Source organism: Harmonia axyridis, chromosome X, assembly GCF_914767665.1.
Source record: "Harmonia axyridis chromosome X, icHarAxyr1.1, whole genome shotgun sequence".
In the NCBI taxonomy this organism is placed as follows: Eukaryota; Metazoa; Arthropoda; class Insecta; order Coleoptera; family Coccinellidae; genus Harmonia; species Harmonia axyridis.
This window is the reverse complement of record NC_059508.1, coordinates 35186851-35191850: the sequence shown is the minus strand read 5'-3', so window position 1 is coordinate 35191850 and position 5000 is coordinate 35186851. Positions and strand designations below refer to the sequence as shown.

At 52.2% G+C, this 5000-nt stretch overlaps 1 non-coding gene and 1 pseudogene across 1 annotated transcript; both read right to left on the bottom strand.

Annotated features, from left to right (window-relative positions):
- LOC123688125 overlaps positions 1-3622 on the bottom strand; it is a 5893-nt pseudogene extending 2271 nt beyond the window's left edge.
- Positions 3623-4129: 507 nt separating this feature from the next.
- LOC123687024 lies at positions 4130-4284 on the bottom strand. The gene has a single exon (XR_006748772.1). It is a non-coding gene; the product is annotated as a 5.8S ribosomal RNA (ribosomal RNA).
- Between the last annotated feature and the right edge of the window lie 716 nt (positions 4285-5000).

Genomic DNA, 5000 nt, shown 5'->3' with positions numbered 1-5000 from the left:
TATCAACACCAGGTCAGGTTTGTACATTTTTCCCTCTACTACAATTGATGGCTCTTTCGTTATCTGGAGATTCTGATCCCCCCTAGCTATCTCATCCATTACAAAGGTAAGTATTTCATCGTGCCTTCTAAGTCTTTGTGGCTTGGTGTAGGTGCAGAGACCTATAACATGTCCTAGGGTTTCAGGTTGGGCCTTACATTTTCTGCATCGTATATCCTCCTGCCGCTGTGCTATGTTCATACTCACCCTCAAACCAACCTGATTAGTTCTCATTTTCAGGGCTGTGATGTAGCGGCTGGACTTAAGAACTGTTGGATTCTTCAGCCAGTAATTACCGATGGGATCGTCGGTGAACGAATCAACGGCTTTCCCTTGAAAGGTAAGTGATTTCCATTCTTGAAGGATTTCCTTCTTTTTCGATCTCTTAAATTTCTCAACGTCTTTGACAGTACACGGCCAGTTAATCCTAAGCGACATTGACATTCGCTTAAGTCTTTCCTCCAATTTGGAGCTTAGAGTTATGGCCTTTACAAGGGGATCTTGGCTATTTAAGAAATTTAGACCATTTTTCAGGGCAGCAGCAGTGACGATCCATTCCAGTCTGGGGATACCCAGACCACCGTCATTACAGGAGGCATAGAGCGACGCATCTGCGCGCGAGAGCTGTTGGTGGAGGACTGACTTGACGTACACCCTGATTGCCCTATCCATTTCTCTCAGTTTTGTCAGACCTGGCGGCTGACACACCAGTGGATGCATGAAATGGGGGAGAACGTAACCGGTAAGTAGCCTTATCTTCTGGTGGGGCTTAAGTTTTAGTTTCTTAAGGCGTAAGAGACAGTTATTCAGTTCCAACGATATCTCTGCAGCGTCAGAGCCACCCCAGGGTTGAATATGTGCTCCAAGGTAAGTAATATGCTCACCCGGAGTCATAGTTACTCCCGCCGTTTACCCGCGCTTTTTTGAATTTCTTCACGTTGACATTCAGAGCACTGGGCAGAAATCACATTGCGTCAACACCCGCTGGGGCCATCGCAATGCTTTGTTTTAATTAGACAGTCGGATTCTCCCAGTCCGTGCCAGTTCTGAGTTGATTGTTAGATGACGGCCGCAGAGATTACCCAGAGCACCCTTGCGAGCACTCACGGGGTCTCGAAGCTTGACGATTCCGCGGGAGGCCAAGACGCGGGACCGAGCTCGGATCAAACGTAACGCAAGCGAAACGCATCACCTCGCCCAGGCCCGGTACGTTAGCCGTGACCCACTTCCCCAACAAGCCCGACACGCCACAATCCTCAGAGCCAATCCTTATCCCGAAGTTACGGATCTAATTTGCCGACTTCCCTTACCTACATTATTCTATCGACTAGAGGCTCTTTACCTTGGAGACCAGCTGCGGATATGGGTACGAGCCGGCGCGACGCCTACACGTGGCCCTCTCCCGGATTTTCAAGGTCCGAGGAGAAGATCCGGACACCGCCGCAAATGCGGTGCTCTTCGCGTTCCAAACCATATCTCCCTGCTAGAGGATTCCATGGAACTCGAACGCTTATGCAGAAAAGAAAACTCTTCCCGGATCTCTCGACGGCGTCTCCGGGTCCTTTTGGGTTGCCCCGACGAACTCTCTTACGAGGGCCCGGTTTAATTTCGGTTCCGCTGCCGGGTTCCGGAATAGGAACCGGATTCCCTTTCGCCCGACGGGCGTGCGTCACGCGTCAAGATGCATAGCATTTCTGCCACCACTTATAAACACGATTAACAACGCCACATCAACATCGGCTTTCGCCTAGGGCTTAGGATCGACTGACTCGTGTGCAACGGCTGTTCACACGAAACCCTTCTCCACCTCAGCTCTCCAGGGCCTCGCTGGAGTATTTGCTACTACCACCAAGATCTGCACCGAAGGCGGCTCCAGACGGCCTCACGGCCAGCCCTTCTGCGCTCACCTCCGCGACCCTCCTACTCATCAGGGCTTCATGACCGCCCCGAAGGGCGACCGCACATGCCACTGACGGCCGAGTATAAGCACGACGCTTCAGCGCCATCCATTTTCAGGGCTAGTAACTTCGGCAGGTGAGTTGTTACACACTCCTTGGCGGATTCCGACTTCCATGGCCACCGTCCTGCTGTCTTAAGTTACCAACGCCTTTCATGGTATCCCATAAGCGTCGATTTAGGCGCTTTAACTCGGCGTTTGGTTCATCCCACAGCGCCAGTTCTGCTTACCAAAAATGGCCCACTTGGCACTCTGATCCGAAATCTCGCGGCTTCACATTCAAGCAAGCCGGAGATCTCACCCATTTAAAGTTTGAGAATAGGTTGAGGTCGTTTCGACCCCAATGCCTCTAATCATTCGCTTTACCGGATGAGACTCGTATGCAACGAGCGCCAGCTATCCTGAGGGAAACTTCGGAGGGAACCAGCTACTAGATGGTTCGATTAGTCTTTCGCCCCTATACCCAGTTCCGACGATCGATTTGCACGTCAGAATCGCTACGGACCTCCATCAGGGTTTCCCCTGACTTCGTCCTGACCAGGCATAGTTCACCATCTTTCGGGTCCCAGCGTGTACGCTCTTGGTGCGCCTCCTCTCGCAATGAGAATGAGGCGCCCCGGGAATGCGGGTCAGTCATGGAGACCGACCATCTTCCCTTAGTTCACATAAAGTGAACCGTTACTTTCATTGCGCCTTTAGGTTTAGTGATTCCCAATGACTCGCGCACACGCTAGACTCCTTGGTCCGTGTTTCAAGACGGGTCCTGAAAGTACCCAAAGCAATAGCGTCGCTGATCGGCGTTTCAAGAGGTCTGTCCAAGAACACCGCGGCGAACAGTCGCAAACGGACGGAATCGGCACTAGGTCCGATCGCCATCACAATTCACATACTTGCCACGGGCCGGACGCGAACTAAGTCGCGGCCTCCCGCCATCAGTAAACCGTCGAGCGAGCTGTTCGGAAACCCAGTGTCCGTAAACATCGGAAAATCCGAGCTCACGGGCTACACTCGAGACCGTAGAACAGCACCCAACGGATCGCGACGACCTACTAGGGGAGAAGTGCACGCGTCCGAAGCCGGAGATGAACCGAAGGGAACAGCCAACGCGAACGTCGCCGTTTCCACAGTCAGTAAATCCCAACAACAGGCGCGAATGAATCTCCCCATTCGACCTTTCGGGTTTCTCAGGTTTACCCCTGAACGGTTTCACGTACTCTTGAACTCTCTCTTCAAAGTTCTTTTCAACTTTCCCTCACGGTACTTGTTCGCTATCGGTCTCGTGGTTATATTTAGCCTTAGATGGAGTTTACCACCCACTTAGGGCTGCACTCTCAAGCAACCCGACTCTAAGAAGAGATCCTCTAGCAAGCCGCAGCGGTCGCTACGGGCCTGGCACCCTCTATGGGCGATGGCCCCATTCAAGATGGACTTGAACGCGCCGCGAACTCGCCAGATAATGGATCCTTCCAAACACCACATCTCCCGGCGACCGGTTACGATCGCGGGATTCAGTGCTGGGCTAATCCCTGTTCGCTCGCCGCTACTAAGGGAATCCTAGTTAGTTTCTTTTCCTCCGCTTAATAATATGCTTAAATTCAGCGGGTAGTCTCACCTGTCCTGAGGTCGTATGTTCAAATCATCGAAACGTTCCGAAACTAACCTTTGGCGGCTCATAAAATCACGTACCTTACGCGAGGGAGTTAGCCTACTCAAAGGCGTCTATTATCTCCTGCTCCGTATGGCGGATCATGCGAATCCAAGCAAAGTGCTTCGGTGTTTCGGGGGTGCGCTCATGAAAGCTCATCCGCAACGCGCGACAACTGGCACATTAAAGCGATCGGACGTCGTTCAGATTTCTCGGACACGACGATCGCATGTCTACAGTCATGGGCGCAGATCGAGCAATACCACGACACCACAATATATGCTTTCGCAATTCAAGACGGCGCGTTACGAAAACAACTCCTCATCATTCCAACACACGAGGCGTCGAAACGACAGAACGTTGATCGTCACGCGGCAAACCGTCCAACTCGCCCAAATGACCTTCGGTACAGGATCAACGTTAGACGACCTTTACGTCGTCACTTCGTCAAGCCATAACGTCTGGCCGGGCAGTCTTTGTAATGGAACCGACCCTCAGTCAGGAGTGGTCCGAGGACAGTGTCCGAGGACCGCAATGTGCGTTCGAAATGTCGATGTTCATGTGTCCTGCAGTTCGCATGTTGACGCGCAATTAGCTGCGTTCTTCATCGACCCACGAGCCAAGTGATCCACCGTTCAGGGTAATCTTTTATGTTCGATTTCTCGGTACTAGTCGCAATGGACTTTCCCTCGAAATACGAGACGCCAACTGCGAACCTCCTCGAGAATGACATTCCAATGACTGAGACGACCCACTGAAGGGTCAATACGTCAGTCGATCGGCGCAAAATCTTCGGTTCAACTAGTTTGCGTACTAATCTAGTGACAATTATCGTAAAAAATTCGGACGGAGACAAACGTCGCAGACAATCCCGAAAGAGCATAAAAACGCTAATGTAACGGGCGTCGCACAACGTCGACGTCTTCGTCCCTGGAATAGATCGTCCTACCGAAGTCCGTAGACAACGGTAACGACTGATCGATTTCGGGCGAGAATCTTTAAAACCTGCAGCCGGCTCCTCGTTCCGTGCCAAACACGAAACTTCGCCCAGCCACGAACGCGGCAATCCAAGCGCTTCGAATCCTTATTCCGAGCACATCACGAGACTTCGCCCAACTACGAACGTCAGCATAAGCAGCCGGCTCCTCGTTCCATCAAGGAACTTCGCCCAACCACAAACGCCGACATAAGCGGCCGGCTCCTCATTTCGTGAGCATCTCTAAACATGGACCTACAACGAAGGCTGCACACACGTGCGGCCGGCTCCTCGTTTCGAGGATATCACAAGACTTCGCCCAACCACGAACGTCAGCATAAGCAGCCGGCTCCTCGTTCCGTCAAGGAACTTCGCCCAACCAC